The sequence below is a fragment of the Bufo bufo genome, chromosome 9 (genome assembly GCF_905171765.1).
Source record: "Bufo bufo chromosome 9, aBufBuf1.1, whole genome shotgun sequence".
Classification (NCBI taxonomy): Eukaryota; Metazoa; Chordata; class Amphibia; order Anura; family Bufonidae; genus Bufo; species Bufo bufo.
Window position 1 is genome coordinate 89510346 of NC_053397.1, and position 18297 is coordinate 89528642.

The window sequence follows — 18297 nt, forward strand, 5'->3', positions numbered from 1 at the left end:
TCATCAGGTAAACCAGAAGACCCCTCTCCAGAGAATGTCCCAAACTGCGGATGAAACCCATATGCACCAAAAAATGGTGACTTATCCGAGGACTCCTGGCGACGGTTATTTAAAGCAAACTCAGCAAGGGACAAAAATGAACACCAATCCTCCTGATTCTCTGCCACAAAACAGCGCAGATATGTCTCCAGATTCTGATTGACGCGTTCGGTCTGGCCATTCGACTGCGGGTGAAAAGCAGAAGAGAACGACAACCGAATTCCCAAGCGAGAACAGAAGGCCTTCCAGAATCTGGAAACAAACTGCGTGCCCCTATCAGAAACTATGTCTGAAGGAATGCCATGCAATTTGACAATGTGATCAACAAATGCTTGCGCCAGCGTTTTAGCATTGGGTAACCCAGGAAAGGGAATGAAATGCGCCATTTTGCTATCACAGTCTTCCCCGAGGAACGAGGCAGGTCCGTAATGAAGTCCATGGACAGATGCGTCCAAGGACGGGAAGAAATGGGTAACGGGAGGAGAGAACCCGATGGCCGTGAATGAGGGACCTTGGCACGAGCGCAGGTCTCGCAGGCTGCCACAAAACCCTCAACCGTCTTACGAAGAGCCGGCCACCAGAATCTTCGAGCAATGAGATCCACTGTGGCTCTACTCCCCGGGTGCCCAGCAAGGACAGTATCGTGGTGCTCCTTAAAAACCTTGTGTCGTAAAGCGAGAGGCACAAACAACCTCCCAGGAGGACAAAGATCAGGAGCCTCTGCCTGGGCTGCCTGAACCTCTGCCTCCAAATCAGGATAAAGAGCAGAGAAGACTACCCCTTCAGCCAAAATTGGACCCGGGTCTTCAAAGTTCCCCCGTCCCGGAAAACAACGTGACAGTGCATCCACCTTCAAATTTTTAACCCCAGGGCGGAACGTAACAACAAAAAGAACAAAGACCATCTGGCCTGTCTCGGGTTAAGACGCTTGGCCGATTCCAAGTAGGCCAGATTCTTATGGTCGGTAAACACAGTAATAGGGTGTCTAGCTCCCTCTAACCAATGGCGCCATTCCTCAAAAGACATTTTCTGCACAGACATCTCCACTGCGCCTGTTCCTCAGAGCACTAATGACGCCCCCATAGCACCTTGAGGCTCATTAGCATATCAATATAAGTTCTTTTTTTAGTGAAACGGCTGCACCAAAAGCTATTATATTAGGATTGTTTGGTAGAGCAGACACTAGCGGATCGCTAGTGTCTGAAAGCTAATTATGTGAAAACTAAGTGGTAGAAACCCTTTAATAGGGCAATCGTACTCCCGGTGAGGGGGCAGCTCCTGGACACCACTCTCTGAAAACACATCCGAAAATTCAGATAGAAAAGATGGTACAGTCTTGGTAGAAACCTCTGAAAGAGACGCCGTGAGGCAATTCTCTCTGCAAAAGTCACTCCAACCATTTATTTGCCTTGCTTGCCAATCAATGGTGGGGTTATGTTTAGTGAGCCAGGGTAGCCCCAACACTAGAGGAGTAGGTAATCCGCTTAGGACGAAACATGACATATCCTCAACATGAGCATCACCCACAGTCAAACGGATATTGCGAACTATGCCCTTTAACGATTTTTGAGAAAGTGGAGCAGAATCGATAGCAAAAACAGGTATATCCTTTCCCAAAGTGCATACCTGGAAACCATGTGTTATAGCAAATTGATTATCAATGAGATTGACAGCTGCTCCACTATCTACAAAAATCTCACAAACAATGTTTTTGCTATCTAGCGCCACCCTGGCAGGTAGGACAAAACAGTAACTACAAGCAAACGGCAAACCTTTAATTTCCGCATCAACCTTGCCAATAGTAACAGATGGAAAGTTTTTAGAGTTTTTTTTTTCTTTTTGTTTCTTTATTACCCTCAGAAAACTCCCTGAATCTCCTAGAGGGGAAAACATTTGCCAAATGATTTATACCTCCACAACAGAAACAAACCCTCCTCTGAGAGCTGAATCCTCTACTATCAGAGGCAAGAAAACCCAGCTGCATGGCCTCCTCCTTAGAGGGGATTGAGAGAGGCTGAGGCCCCTGCGCACTGAATGGGACCGCCCCACTGTCCTTGAACTGAATATCACAGGAAGGAGTGATCTCTCCTCTCTCTCTAAGACGCCTGTCAATACGAACAGCTCGAGACATGGCAGACTCCAAGGAGGCAGGTCTCTCATGAAAGGCAAATGCATCTTTCAATCCCTCCGAAAGACCATGGCAAAATTGACTTCAGAGTGCAGCATCATTCCAACCAGTATCAGCTGTCCATCTCTGAAATTCTGAACAATATATCTCTGCGGACTGTTTACCATCATATATCTTCCCCAGGGCTACAAAAAATTCATCCACCGATCGGAGGGGCCATGCCCCCACCGGCAGCGAAAAGGCCCAAGACTGAGCGTTATCCCTGAGCAGCGAGATGATGATCCCCACCCTCTGCTCCTCATCACCAGAGGAATGGGGAAGTAGGCGAAAATGGAGTTTGCAAGCCTCTCTAAAACGAACAAAATTCTCACTACCCCCGGAGAACGTATCCGGAAGCGAGATCTTAGGCTCGGAACAAACTCCATGAACGCAAGCAGAACCGGTCACCTGAAACTGAGACACAGTTTTACGGAGATCTGCTACCTCCAGTGAAAGACCCTGCATGCGGTCAATCAAGGCTGAAACCGGATCCATGCTTAAGACGGTTATGGCGGTTTATAATGTCACGGATGGTGTTACAGAAAACTGGAAGTTATAAATAATCCCTAGAGCTCTCCCTGACTGCTTTGCCCATGCAAAGATCTTTATGATAGATAATTGCATGCCCTCGTACCTAGACTGAGTGACACCAGAAAACCCTATAATAGTGAGGGGACACGACCACCGGCTCCCTGCACTTAATACGGAGGGAGTCAGGGTCACCTAGAATCAAGCCAGCACGGAAACACAAATAAAGGAAAAGACTTATCTGAGGAACCAGCAGTTGCAGCCTCTTGCAGTGAACACAATCCAGGAAGTAGTATAAACCGCAAAGTGAGGCAGTATGGGAGGGAATATAAAGGGAGGTAATCAGTGTAAATAGCTGACAGCTGGGAGAAGGAAAAGAGATGACAAAGTGAAACAAAAACAAAGAACATCATGCAAGAGGTACAGAAGAACGTCTGCCACAGCTTCTCAGAGAGCTGGCGGTGACATGTATATTAAGAAGGTCAAGGAGGTCATGTGAACGTATTATTAGATATTTAGTTTTAATGCTTAAAAAGTTGTGATGTTCATCTGCAGTACCGCAGTGCCATCTGGAGGCAGATGGACAATATTATATTATTTCATTATTTGTTCTATACCATATTAGGAGTTAATATGACGTCATGGTGTTATTAGCATGCGAACACACCCACCTTACCTGATTGGGAATACCTAATCTAAAGGGGATGATTCTTAGATAAGGGGGGAATAATTACTCGTGTGCGGAGCATTAGAGGGATCCATATAGATCCATATTAAGCCATAGATCCATCCATCCATCCATCCATTCATTCAATCAAAAAGAAAACTTTACCAGAAGAAACTTGGATTATTTTTTGGATTACTAGGAAAGTTCTTCAGAACTGGTCCCATCTGAACTCTGTCTACCTTTGACCCGGTAACGTATATTTGTGTTTACTGCCCCTGATATTAATAAGATATTTCTCTTGGTATATAGCCAAAAGTTCCCATACTGTGGGAATATATAGTGTTAGGCGCCTCCATAATGCTGATTATTCTCTTAGCAAAGATGCATATTGTTAATGGAAGATCTGACATTATTTAAAAAGAGAACTAAAACCCTTGGGAAGTTATCTTCCATAGTCTGATTGCCGAGCTGAATATTTTATCATATTAATATCATATATTTTTGATTGGTCATAGGAAAACAGAGTCAAGGGATAACAGTTATTTTCCTGTATAATCCGTGTTTTATTGTTCTGACCTGTTTGATAAACAGAAGATCCTAAGTTTCTCTTGGTATATGAGTCTGTTTGTTAAAAGTATGACACTGGTTGTCATAAATCACTAAATCATACTGTGCTGATCAGATAGGGGTGTGTTAACACCACCGTGTGGTACATTTTGGGTATTATTTTGTAACTTCATCATTTGTTTTGCAATTGTATTGATTTTTATATTCTTTGTTTTATAATAACCGATTATATATTTTTGCATATACAATTGTCCCTTTGTTTCACTGCTTGCATAAATCAATAAATCCTCTCTTTTATATGAAGATTTTATTTTTATATAGAAGATATATGACATAAATGGAGGTCCCACGAGATCGAGTAATTCTTTAATTGATTGTGCAAATAGTGAAAGGTTCCAGATTTTTTCTTGGCTAGCCAGTGTGGTGTTACATCTGTGTATTGATTATTGATCAAAAAGATGGGTGTTACAGGCAGTGACCCGGGTAGTGACTATGCTACAGCAGGTAGTCCACCCAGCCCGATGCAGCTGATCCATAATATTGTTGAATATATACACTCACGGAATAAAATTTATAAAGATATAAATGAATGGATTAATGAGCTGCAGGAAAAAGCCAAGGAAGAACGTGGGGAGATATGGCAGTTAGGTGGCATGGTTGAAAGATACCTGACATATATTGATGTATTGCAAGATAAAAACAAAAAGGTCCAACACCTTTTATGCACATTGCCACCTGTTTTGTATGCATTACTGGCGGTCAGTATTCTTTCACAAAAGAGATGTGAATCTGTGCAGGGAATGGAGATCTATATAGCCCAGCTAGAAGCAGATCTCAGAGTCGCACAGGCCGAGATTAAGGATTTAAAATACAATCTTGATCACAGCCATGATGCATATCAAAGGGCAAAAAGTGACTTAGAGGAGTTACATCTCCGGCATTCCAAAATTCAGCAAACAGGCAAATCAAGCCATACTATAATTGATATTGATCAAGATCCATCTGATACTGAGGGATTTCCAGACCCCCCAAATCTTTTGCCCCAACATCTAGACATGTCATCACATGCTCTTAAAGCAAACTCCATTCCAAATCACAAGCCACGCAGAAGTGATGGCATGATGACACAGGAGGCATTGACCCAATTAAGTCGGGCATTCCAAACTGTCACCACCTTACTAGGTGCCAGCAACACAGAAGCCCCTAGAAGTGTCTCTCCACATATTCCCCTGGAGAGAGATGTAAGGGTTAAATCCCCTGCACCATATGTGTCTTATGGAAGTGATCAAAGTGCATGTGATTCTGACAGTGATGCGGGAAAATGTGTGACTTATTCCCTACCACGCAGGCATTAGTTTGCCCATAAGAAAGATCAGGGTCCCAGGCGACCAACATATGCTGAAGTGGTCTCTAGGAAGAAAAATCCTCAGTATTCAGAAAAGGATCAGAGTTCCTCAAGCATCATTAAGTTTCTGAATGCCACTGTGCCCAAGTTCTCTAAGAAAGGTTCTCCTCAAATAGCAAACCACTTAGAACTGTATGAGTCCACTATGGATTCTTTAAAGTTGTACTTTGATATTGACAGGATCAGATTGCTACCATGGGCATTTGATGATAGGTACCGTCATTATTTTATTTCCTTTAGGGATAGAGGAATTCAAAATTGGCAAGATGTTTTGCATGAAATTAAACTGGAATTCGGACCTTACTGAACCCTTACTGCTGCAAAACATGAGATATATAAGCTTACATGTAGGCCCAATCAGAGTCCCCGTGAATTCCTCTCTGTCCTTAAAAATGCCTATGGGTTAGCATATAGGTCCCGAAATTGGGAATCTGAAGAGTTTAAGCAGCTGTTCTATGATACAATGCCAGCCCAAATCAAACTTAGCCTAGCTAGAGATCTTGATATTGAAGCTCCCTTGGACAGGTTGGTGACAGCTGCCACCACACTGTATAATATTAGTGAGTGCCATGCTACAGGTGAGAGGAGGTTCAAAAAGTCCCCAGAGCAAAATGTAGCTGAAGCTAAGGTAAACCCTAGCTTGGGATTTGAAACACAGCCACGTAAATACCCTCAATCTACAGGACCTGTCCAACAAACCCAGCGACAACAGGTAGGACCCAAACAGATAAAACCCCAAAACCTCAATGGGTCAGAGGGAGATAATTCTGGTGCTGAAAGGTCTAACTACCGTTCCTATATTACAATAGGGGTTCCCAGGGATATAGGCCCTTTAACAATAGGGGTTCCCAGGGATACAGGAACTGGAACAACAGGCCCAGACAACAAAGGGAAGATAGGCAGGAACCCTTAAATTCACCTAGGAGTAGGTCACCCACCAATAATCAGGCCGCCCCACAAAATCAAAATGTACGCAAACCAAACAGGTTTGATCAACTGGCTGAACAATTGACCCAGCTGTATGACATTGTAAGTAAGTTGTCCCAGGGGTCCCAAGGAAAACAGCCTGAACCTTTTTTAGGGGCAACTCCAGGTCCCAGCTCAGCCCCATAAAGCAAATAGGGCAGGGTCAGAGCCCAGGCCAACGCAAGGTTATCAAGGTGGTTGAGGAAGAATCTAAATTGATTTCTAATCATATTTTGCCTTGCAGTGCTCCTGACCCAAAAGTTGTAATGTGTTATCTATTTTGCAGACTAATCTTGTCGATCCATACAATCCTGTGTCTTCTCCAACAAGTGATCCTATCGTATCAGCGTCAGGCTGTGAACAGTCTATAAACTGTGACGTAGCCCAGCTTTCCCCAAAGGTGGGGGCTATTACTCCTGTTCCCTGCAGCAGGAATGTGAAGGATTCACCAGAGGTCGCAACGCTGCAGAGAGGTCACGCTCTCAGAAAACAGGAAAAGAACACTCACCCTAACTTCTTATGTGATTTGTTTCAGGTCAAAGGTCGATATTTTGTGGATTCTTATCTTCAAGATGAGCATATCGGGCCGATCAGAGGTTTAATTGATACAGGATCACAGGCCACTATCTTATCACATAGTTATTTCCAACAGGTCCTGGATTTAACAGCAAAGAGACCGAGATTGAAATCGTTTGATGGCTCTCTGATAAGTGTAGGTGGAGACACTTTGCAGGTAAATGGTACATCATGGTTGACATTCAAAATTGGCAAGAAGACAATTAAACACCCACACTGATTGTGGACCTTCCATATGATCGGCTGATCATAGGAATTGACCTTCTGAAAAGGTTGAGTTCCATAATAGACTTCATTAATGAAGTAGTTTGGACTCAGGTGAAGGCACCCATTGCCTATGATTATTCTTGCAATGCACAAGCCCAACGTAGTTGTCATATGATTGAAGAGAGGCCTAACTCTGTTGAAGTTCATTTTAGGAACAGTCAAACGCTGGATGCCACGATCCTGAAAAATGGTAAGCCCGAAGAAGCTGTCAACGGTGCCGCTCATATCATTACCATCCAGAAGGACAGAATCGAGAAGATAACCCTGGATGAGGATGTATTGACTATTTCCCTTGAAGGGGGAAGTCACGAAGTCGCGGACCTGGCCAAGTACAGTATACTCAATCCATGGTACGGATTGAAAGGGTCAATGACAATTTATTGATTCCCATACAGGTGAACAATATAGCCCGGGTAAAATATGCCAAGTTGGATCTGAAATCCGAAGCCAGCTACATAAGCTTAGGACTCTTAAAACAGGTCACCAATCCTAAAATGATAAAAATTTCCTCTCCACAGGAACAATGGGTTCATGATCTGGATGGAGATTCCCAGAGTCATAATGTGGTTGCAAAATGTCTTTTGTCTATCTCCATAGGAAGTAAGACTACAGAACACGTTTTCATCGTGTTGAATGAACCACGGCATCAGATGTATATGGGTAATGACCTTCTGCACCGATTTGCCGTGCAGATTGATCTGGTAAATAATACCTTCTGGTCCTGATTACCGGGAGACCCAGAGGGATTCCAGGATGTGAAGCAAGCCTTGAGATGGGGACAACGGATGCCCTATGCCGTGAGTATCATGGTTGCCGAGGAAGTTAAAATCCCTGAAGGATGTAAACCATTTCTTCTTCCCATTCAAGTGAAGACGGGACAAACTCTGAAGAACGCAGATGCTTTGATCTGTTTGTCCAACCGGATGCAGCAACTCGGCTTAAAGGTAAAACCCACTACTATAATTAACATCCATCAGGATCCATTGCACATGATAATCCATAACATGGCTCCCCATAGCATATCCCTGCAGAAGAACACAATAGTTGGTCTAGCTATGGATTCAGAATACTATACTTTTGGATTCCAGAATGATGTAATTGGACTTATTCCTGATGAATACCTAACAGAAGAACAGGTAGTGGAACAATGTTTTTCCTCAACACCTGAGGGGTTATTCAATATCCACTCTGTTTATCCTTTCAGTTCTGAAGAAAGTACAGAAGAGCAAATATCTATAGCTAACGCGTGCTCCAATGAGTCAGAGCGTCAACAGCTAAAGGAGCTCTTTACAGAATTCCAGGACATGTTTTTTTTTTTTATTCTTTTTATTGAACACACAAAGTCAAGTATGATGACAATCTTTGTACACATTCTATGACATAATGTACATCAGTAGTTTTGGCAATTACATAAAAATGATATGACTTTGCAAAATAAACGAGAGACAAGGAAAACACAATAAACATTTCTGCTGTATCCAATCTTTGCACATTCTTTTCTTTTCTAGACAAGAGATATTTGCATAGCTGAATAAAATCCTCTAGTACTACACCCCTCATAGTTCCTATTGCTTTCGTCTGTGCCCGCATTTTTCGCATGCCAAGGTTCTACTTCTATCCAACTTGTTCTGCATTTAGGGCTTCAGTTAGTCTTCTAGCCGAATAGGCTGTCCTAGAAGACGAACACCATTTCCCCCACACTTTTTGAAATTTGGGTGAGCAGCCTCTATTCTTATACACTATGTTTTCATATGGTATGACAGTGTTAACCAATTGCTTCCATTGCATTAGGGTGGGCGCCCTGTCACCCATCCATCTCATAGCTATAGCCTCTCAGAAATATCCTATTGTGATGGGAGTATACAGTTTCATCTAATATTCCAAATATGCAAGTTTTCGGATTTAGTGGGAGTGTGTTGTCTATGAGATCTGAGAGCAAGTTTATAACCTCACTCCAAAATTATTGTAAAACTGGGCATGCCCAGATAAGGTGCCAGAAATCTGCCCCCTCTGACGTGCATCTATGGCATTCGGAGTGAGTACGTCTGCCTATCCTGAATAGTCTGGACGGAGTTAAGTAACTTTGGTGGATGATACATACTTGAATAAATTTGTTATTTATGGCCGGTGACACTAGTGTGGGGGATTCCAGCACATCCTCTATATCTTCGTTGGATAAGTCCGGGATCTTAGCTTTCCATTTATCAAGCGCTATCATCGGGGTACCTTTCAGCTTGGCATCTAAGAGGTGAGTGTATAAAGCTGAGATGAAGCCTCGTGGTCCTTGAGAGCGTATAATACCAATCATTGGAAAAGAGGAGAAGAGGACTGGGATGTTCCGATAATGCGTCTGTAGGGCGTGTCTCAACTGTAGGTATCTATAAAATGCCTGTCTCGGTAGCACATATTTACGACTCATAGTTTCAAAGTCATTAAAAACATTATTAGTATATAGATTTCCCATTGTGATCACCCCATGCTCCTTCCAGAATGTTTTGTCCTGTAGTATCAACAAATCAGGGAACATGGGGTTATCCCAAACCGGAGTCTCCAACAGATCCGTCTCCATAGCATGCAAGTGCTTGCAGGCTGTCCACACCTGGACTGCCACCCTATGAATCGGTAATAATTTGCGAGGGAACAATTTTGGTTGTTCTAGGACCGGCCATAGGTTAGTGAGACCTAGATATTCGGCTAATTGTTTTTCCTGTCTACAAAGAGGACCTTCCGGATATAACCATGATTTACTATTCCTCAATTGCCCTGCAAGGTAGTACAAGTGAATATCTGGTAAGGACATACCTCCTCCTTTTTTAAGACGGGTTAAATTCCCTATTGACAGTTTGGGTCTGTTAGCTCCCCCAAAGGGTGAAAGCAAAGAGTTAATTTTCAGAAAAATAGCTTTAGGGATTAAATATGGAGCATGCTGTAGAATATACAGACACTTCGGCAATATGATCAGTTTTATCAGATTTATTCTCCCTGAAACTGATAAGGGCAATCCCTGCCACACCCTGCATTTTTCTTTGCAATATGTTATAAGTGGCTGAATATTTAGATCATGATAGGACACAACATCTTTTGTTATGTATATGCCTAAGTATTTATAGCTATTTACAATGGGTAACTCCCCTCGGGCAACGTTATCATCCATTCGATACAGTGGGCACAGAGTCGATTTGGACCAATTTATTCTTAATCCAGAAAACTGACTAAATTGTTCTATTATTGCAATCGCCCTAGGGAGCGTGGACTCAGTCTGTGACATAAAGAGCACCATGTCATCAGCATATAGGCCTACTCTATCTTCTAGCTCCCCTATATGGGTGCCCTGAAATTGTGAGTCTGCCCTGATTCTTATAGCCAATGGCTGTATGGCTAAGGCGAACAATAATGGTGACAGAGGACATCCCTGTCTGGTACCTCGCCCCAGTCTAAACCTTTCTGAGAGCATCCCATTCACCAATATATCCGCCCTTGGATGTTTGTATAACATTTCCACCCACTGCAGATATCTAGGGCCAAACCCAAATTTTTTAAGAATCTGGAATAAATAGGGCCATTCGACAGAGTCGAATGCCTTTGCTGTATCCAAAGACGCTAATGCCCATTCCTCCTGCCTCTGGAGCCCGATCTGGGTCACCACTTGCCCCCTCCTAATATTGTCAGTGGTAGACCTGCCTGGTAAGAATCCGGATTGATCTGAATGCACCAAGGTGCAGGCTACTTTTCCAAGTCGTATGGCTAAGATCTTTGCTATAATCTTATAATCTATATTCAATAGGGATATCGGACGATATGATCCACATTCATCTGCATCTTTCCCTGGTTTCAAGAGTACCACAATAGTTGCATCGTATAATGACGGTGGAAAATATCCATTCTTAAATGCATCTTTATACATACGCAGTAGCAACGGATTGATATGGGAAGCATACTTAATGTAAACTTCTAGTGGAAGTCCATCAGGACCTGAAGCCTTTCCCCTAGCTAACTGTGCTATGGATTCCTGTATCTCCAGAGCAGTTATAGGAGCCTCCAGACTCTCCACCGCCTCTTGCGACAGAGTAGGGAATTCCAAATCCTCAAGGTAATGCATGACATCCTCTATCTCATAGTTAACCCTGGTTTCATATAGATCTCTGTAGTACTCTTGAAACCTGTTCGCTATAGATTCCGGATCAGAAAGCGTCTGTCCATCTAACGCTTTTACTCGCAGCACCGCTGGGGAGGCCTGATTTTGCCTAACTATATGGGCTAAAAGCTTACTAGATTGATTTCCCATTTCGAAGTATGTTTGTTTGGTAAAGAACATTTTCCTTTGCGCTTTCTCCTTAAGTAAGGTTAAATATTGCCTTCCTGTTGTCAGCCATGACTCTTTATTTACGTCACTGGGATCAGCTATGTACGCTGCTTCCAACCTTGAGCACTCTGTTGCTAATCCTTCCTCCTGTCTAGCTGCTGTTTTTTTAATATAAGATATGGAGGATCGCAGACAGCCTCTAAGATATGCCTTCATAGTTTCCCATAGCAACATATTGTTTGATTCTTCTTCATGGCCCTCCATAAAGACCGCCAGCTGATCGGGAATGCGATCAGACGGTCCAAACAGGGTCAACCAAAAGGGGTTAATCCGAGTTGAGCGTCTGATCACACCCCCATCCAATATCAGCTTTAGTTGTACTGCTGCGTGGTCGGATACACCTCTAGACCCATATTCTATATTATATGCTAAAGAGCACATATGTAAGTTACCTAGGGCGAAATCTATTCGTGATAGCGTGTTATGGCTAGCTGAATGACATGAATACTGCCTGACGTCAGGATATTTAAGACGCCACATATCTGACCAACCTACCTCTTCTAATAGTGCTGCAAGAGACGTTTTATTATGGAGCCGATTATCCACCGACCCTGCTCGGTGATGCCTATCTAGTTCCCTATCTAAAGTCATATTAAAGTCACCTAGGCTTATTATACGGGCTGATGGGTAAGAGGCTGCAAAGCTCACAGCTTGTTGTATCACCTGCATGGAGAAGGGCGGTGGAATGTATATACCCAGTATTACGTATAACGTACAATTAATATATGCCGCTACAAACACATATCTCCCTGCCGAATCTATCTGATACTGTTCCAGTTCCCATCTAAGAGACTTATGCACCAATAGTGACACCCCTCTGGACAAAGTCGTATGACATAATTGTTGCATCCATTGAACCCAAGGTTTCCGTAGCCGCCCAGTATTCTCGGATGTCAAGTGAGTCTCCTGTAGACATAGAATATGAGGATTGAATATCCTGACAGCCGAGAATACCATGGTGCGTTTCCTTGCAGTTCTCAGTCCCCTTACATTCCAAGACATCATACGAAGTTCTGACATGATGTTTTGGTTTTAAGGACCTCATTTACCTCTCGTCTCTCTCTCTTTGGTACATTATGATTGATACAGCATGTAACATATAAAATTTGAACTGTCAGGCTTCTCCCGACATAAACTGTGAGTGCTCGCATGATGTAACTGAGAATCATACAATGCACTTTCAGCACATATACCACTTTTGTTAGGTGGCACTGCAGATAAACGGGGTGTGCATTTGGCGATTTACCAGTTGCACTAAAGATCTTATAACTGATACGAGAAAAAACTGTAACCAAAACATAAGCTCGTTCCCTAACTTCTAACGGAGAGTCGGTTCAGGGCTTGGATCATTAGATCATCAGGGGATTCCACCCCTCTCCGGTGTTTTTCTCAGCCTGCTCTGTATTCTTGATATAGCCTATAGTTTAACAGGTCTATTCACTCAATCTCCTTCCTGTCACATTTTCCTGTCCCTACTCAGATATTATCATGCATATAAATAGTAACAGAGGGGAAATTCTATGACAGGGCCTAGCAATATCTCAATTTCCATTAGGCTGACTATATATTCATATTTAACTTTACCACAGATAATATACTCAAGTCCCCGACTCTCCTTGCCGTGCCGTCAGCAAGACTTGTTTGTCCGCATCTTTATCTTGGGGCCCCTGCATTTCTTCCCCTTCCATCCAGCCAGTCAGTGGCTTCTTCAGGGTTGTTGAAAAATCTGCTCACTTCTCCATCCACTACTCTTAAGCGGGCCGGATATACCATGGAGTAAGGTAGGTTCTTCTCTCTCAGCCTCCTTTTCACTGTGCTAAATGTCGCCCTCCTTTTCTGTAATTCAGACGAAAAGTCTGGGAAAATCATGATGGTGCTATTTTCATATTTGAGTTCTCGCCTGGTGCGCGCCATCTGTAGCACATGATCTCTATCCATCGAGTTCAGGAGTCTTGCTAGTAGTGGTCTCGGTGGATTCCCGGGTGGAAAGGGTTTGGCGGGTACTCGGTGTGCACGTTCTATAATAAACGCTGCTGAGAAGGACGCCTCTGGAAAGGAGCTGCGCAGCCATGTAGTGACGAACTCGCACGGATTATTGCCCTCAGCTTTTTCAGGCATTCCAATTATCCGTAAGTTATTACGGCGTGTACGGTTTTTATAATCGTCACACTTTTGTTGCCAAAAGCTGACCTTTTGCTCCAGCTCCTGTACTTTTGTGGGTATCGGCTGTAAACGATCCTCTACATCAGAGATCCTGGTCTCAGCCTCTCTCACACGTTCCCGGATAGCCTGCATATCGTGGCGAAGTAGGCCTATGTCTACCTTCACTTCCTCCAGCTTACCCACCATCGATGTGCGACAGGTAGATATTGCGTGTAATAGCTGTTCGGTGACTTGCTTGAGGGATGGTTCGGCGGTCACTTGCTCTGCTCCCACATGCACAGGTTCTTCCGCTATCTCTGCTGTTGATGAGGCTCGTGAGCCCGCGCCATCTTGGTCTTCCATGCGGGCAAACTCCCGTAGCCGTTCTGTAGCGGACTGCGCTTTGTTTCGGGACATGTTTATATTGCGGGACTTCCCCGACCTCCTGCTGGCTCTGGAGGTAATTTTTGCGGCGAATAAGCGTCAGGATAAAGTAGAAGTTAGGGATTTAGGCTCGGAGCTTCTCTACATGCGTCCTCTCATATCAGCTTCCGGCCACGCCCCCCCCCCAATTCCAGGACATTTTTGCCAAGGAGTCTTATGATTGTGGGGAAACAGACCTGCATGTCGCAAGAATCCAGACAGATCCCGATGCACCCCCTGTCTTTGTCAAACAATACCGACTTCCGCTGGCGGCTTACGAGTCCCTATCGGAAATAGTCAAAAACCTGGAGAGGAGGGGCATCATCCGTCCGATAGATAGTTCGTTCAACCATCCTATACTTGGAGTCCGCAAACCCAACGGTCAATTTCGTCTCTGCTCGGACCTAAGACAATTAAACAAACGTGTTTACATGTCCGGATGGCCCATGCCATACATTGACCAGTGTTTGGCGTAAATTCAAGGATCCAAAATTTTCACCACCCTATTGGACGATTAAAGTGGACGAAAGGGATCAGTACAAACTGACCTTTACATTTGGAAAGACACAATATGCATGGACCCGACTGCCCTTCGGGTACATAAATGCGGGCCATGAATTTGCTGTGTTCATGCATAAGGTAATGCCTGATGCCACTGAACGAGGTACTTTATCCTATGTGGATGACATTCTAATCAAAAGCACGACTTTTGAGGAACACATTGTAGAACTGAAGCATGTACTAACCCAACTGAGAAAAGCTGGTGTGAAACTTTCTTTGCAGAAGGCTCAATGGTGTCGTGCCAAGGTTAATTTCCTAGGTCACGAAATCACTGCTGATGGAATCAACCCGCAGAAGAAGAAGGTGGAAGCAGTGATCAACACCAAGTCACCTACAAATCTCAAGGAGTTGAGATCCTTCTTCGGCATGAAGAACTATTCCCGTAAGTTTATAGATAATTATGCCAAAATTACAAAACCTCTTTTGCAGTTGCTGAAGAAAGGAGTGAAATGGGAGTGGAGTGAGCGTCATGAGCAAGCTGTGAATGAACTAAAGGCCAAGCTTATCCAGGCCCCATGCCTTGCATATCCAGAGGGTGGAAAACCTTTCTTCGTGGAAACAGGTTTCACTGACAAAAGCATGAGTGCAGTCCTTTTCCAGAAAAAGGAAAACCTGAACAAGATCATCGCCTATGCCAGCAAATCCTTATCACCGGTTGAGGTAAAATTCAACAGTTGTGAGAAAGCATTATTGTCAACAGTGTGGGCTTTGCAATATTTCAGGAGCTTTATTCAAGGTGAAAAGATCATTGTGGAAACTGCGCATCAACCACTGCAATATTTGCAAAGTGACAGGATCAAGGATGGAAATCTGTCAAACAGCAGGATAACCGCCTGGACAATGTCCTTAATGGGATGTCCATTGGAGATCTGGTATAAACAAAATAATAAGAACCCAGTTGCTCAAGGATTAGCTGAACTGCATGATTGTTCCAATGCGGAACAGGGAGGTAAGTCACCAGAAAATGATTTATTGGAGGAACAATCATCATCCCCATATAAATCTTATGAAGAGGAATACTGCAAATCATTACCATACGTATATATGTAGACGGCTGTTATTTCCATATTGATGTAGGAAATGAGTGTACACTGGTTGCAGGTATCGGAATTGTATGGAATAATATATTCCCAGACATATCCGTTGGATACAAAATTGGCCCCAAAAGTAGCCAAGTCGCAGAACTCACCGCTGTGTACAAAGCCATACAAATGGCTATCGAATATGATATTAAAGAGTTTTCCATAATTACAGTGTCATGCCCTGCTCAGACGATGTGCGGAGGTCTGTCAGATTAGCAGCACGTGTCTAATCATTTGTTTTGGAGTCATGCTAGATCCGCCTCCCTTCAGGTGCTCTGGGTGGGGTCATTGGCTTAAATTACTTTCACTCCCAGGGGGCCGTGCGGGTTATAGCTCAGTCAGTCTGTGGAAGTAAGGAGTGAAGGATTGGCTTTTCCGGCTCAGATAAGATAAGTTGGTTTCTTATTTCTTTGGTTTGCTGTCTTGGCTTTTGTGTGTCGTCTGTCCCCTCCTGGTTCTGAGGGAGCAGGCTGTCCCTTTTTCCCCTTTCCCCATCTCAGGGATTCTAGGGTATTCTCAGCCCAGGCACGAGGACACATTATTCCTACCTTCAAGGTCTGAATGTGGGCAAAGCAGAATAGGGAGAGCAGTTAGGGATTAGCTAGGAGGTGACCTTATCCCCAGCTTCTCGCATAGAAAACTTGTTTTGTGATCTATGTATCTTATATCCTGTCCGCCGTGACATTATGACCCGCCATACTGTGACTGCCATTACTCAACGGTTTTGTGATGGCGTCAATTGATGCGCTAGTTGACCGCATGCAGGGATTATCCCTAGAGGTTGCGGATCTGCGTAGTTCAGTCACACGGTGTCAGAGTGTTCTGGCATCAGGTGCAGGTAAAATTTGTGGGGAGCCTAAAGTCGCTCTTCCTGAGAGATTTACGGGGGGTGCGGATGATTTTATCCGCTTTAAAGAGTCATGCAAATTGTATTTTAGGCTGCGTCCATCTTCGTCAGGTGATGAAAGTCAGAGGGTTGGTATAATCATTTCTCTGCTTAAAGGGGACGCGCAATCCTGGGCCTTTTCTCTGCCGCCCGGTTCTCTGGCCCTCCGGTCGGTGGAAGAATTTTTCAAAGCCATGGGATTAATTTACGATGACCCAGATTGGATCTCGATGGCGGAATCTAAATTGCGTAATTTATTACAGGGTGAACATACTGCAGAGGTTTACTGCGTTGAGTTTAGGAGATGGGCTACAGAGTCAGAGTGGAATGACCCCGCGTTACGTAGTCAGTTTTGTCAAGGGTTATCTGAGAGGTTGAAAGATGCCCTGGCTTTTCATGAGTACCCGGATACTTTAGAGAATGCTATGTCTTTGGCAGTACGGTTAGATAGACGTATCAGAGAGAGGTGTAAGGCTCCCTCCGCGCAAAGGATCCCTTCTGTGAGTGGCTTCGTCTCACCTGCTTCCCAGGGTGATATTACATATAGCTCTGGGGTAGGGGAGGAACCCTTGCAGCTGAGTCAGATATCTTTCCGTTCTGGTAGTAGAGACTTTAGGAGATTGCATAAACTATGTTACTACTGTGGGAAAAGTGGTCATTTTGTTTTTGCTTGTCCTTTTGTTAAACCGCATGATAATAAGAAAGAGAAAAAGAAAACCTTCCTGACTCTTGGTAGCGTGAATGGAGTGGTGGAGCAAGCAGGTATGCAAGCTCCCTGTAATACTCGTTTTCTCCTTCCAGCTATGGTGGCGCTAGACTCAAGATTTTTTTTTGTTGAGGTATTCATTGACTGTGGTGCTGGGGTAAACCTTATTGACTTTCTTTTTCTTCAAAATCTGGGTCTAAGTACTTGCACTTTAGAAAGAGAGATTCCAGTGTTTGCAATAGATTCTTCCCCTCTTTCTCAAAGGAGTCTCACTCATATTGCTCATGGTATTCAGTTAAGGGTGGGTGATTCACATGTTGAGATTATGTCTTGTTTTGTCATGAAGGATTTGCCCGCTCCTATAGTCTTAAGGTTACCGTGGTTGACAAAACATAATCCAATTATAGATTGGCAAGCAAGACAAATCATTGGTTGGGGTGAATTTTGTTCGGATAATTGTCTTGGCACATCTATCTCTGGTGTGTCCACTACGGTTCTACCTCAGTATCTCTCAGATTTTGCGGATGTCTTTTCGGAGGGTGGGGCTCAGGAATTGTCCAGTTAATCTCATCCCTGGGGCTAGGTTGCCAAAGTCTCAGCTTTACAATCTTTCTCAACCCGAAAGAGAGGTCATGCGGAAGTATATCGCCGAGAGTTTGGCAAAAGCTCATATTAGGCCATCTAAGTCTCCGGTGGCAGTAGGTTTATTCTTTGTAAAGAAAAAGGATGGATTGCTGAGACCTTGTTTGGATTTCCGGGAATTGAACCGTATTACGGTCCGGGATCCGTATCCCCTTCCTTTGATCTCCGACCTTTTTGATCAGATTGTTTGTGCCAAGGTGTTCTCCAAGTTGGATTTGAGAGGGGCCTACAATCTGATCAGAATCAAGGAAGGGGATGAGTGGAAAACGGCCTTCAATACGCACAAGGGTCATTTTGAGAATCTGATTAT